The sequence below is a fragment of the Galeopterus variegatus genome, unplaced genomic scaffold (assembly GCF_000696425.1).
Source record: "Galeopterus variegatus unplaced genomic scaffold, G_variegatus-3.0.2 Scaffold9121, whole genome shotgun sequence".
Classification (NCBI taxonomy): Eukaryota; Metazoa; Chordata; class Mammalia; order Dermoptera; family Cynocephalidae; genus Galeopterus; species Galeopterus variegatus.
The window spans coordinates 34336-35042 of NW_007735232.1; positions in this window are offsets into that span (position 1 = coordinate 34336).

Below are 707 nucleotides of genomic sequence, written 5' to 3' on the forward strand. Positions count from 1 at the left end.
TATCATACCTCCCAGGGTATTTCTATTTAATCGGTCATTTATAGGCAGTAGTTTTAAAAATTGTATCCGACCAAGAATCAGCCTTTTTGCAGTCTGGCCAGGTTCCAGCAGAGGCATGATGCCTTTCAACAGGAGATTGCAGACATAACCTATAATGATTTTTCTCTTTTGGACATTCAGTTGCCAAATAGAGGAGTGATGGAGGGAGGCCAGGGGTAGCAGAGCAAGTTCGCTGAAATGTGAGGATCTGCCTGCTCTGGACAATTCATCTAGGGGAAGTTTATGACTAAGATAGTTTAAAATGGGCAGGATCATTATTGTGCTGGGAACAGAGGAATTATTCACCTCTACTAACTGTTCATGAAAAAGTCATGTTAGAATGAGGCTGCTGTAAGAATACAGAGGAATTAGTGAAGTGGCAAAATTCCTTGTCATTTCCTTGTTTTAATCCTTATTTTAGCTTTATAGTTAAAATATGCTTGCTTGGAAGAAATGTTTAAAGTTATGTTAAGGGTTAACAGCATTTGACAGCTTAATGCAGTTCTAAGCTCTGTGACTTTGCACTTTGCCATCCTGTCAGCTCTTGCTCTTCCTGTATGGGTGAGAGACTGAGTTAAACCTCAGCCGGTCAACATTTCCTGCCTGGATGAGAAATGGAGTTGCTCTCTAGCCCACATTGCAGAAAGCCCCCTAGCAACATCCCCCAC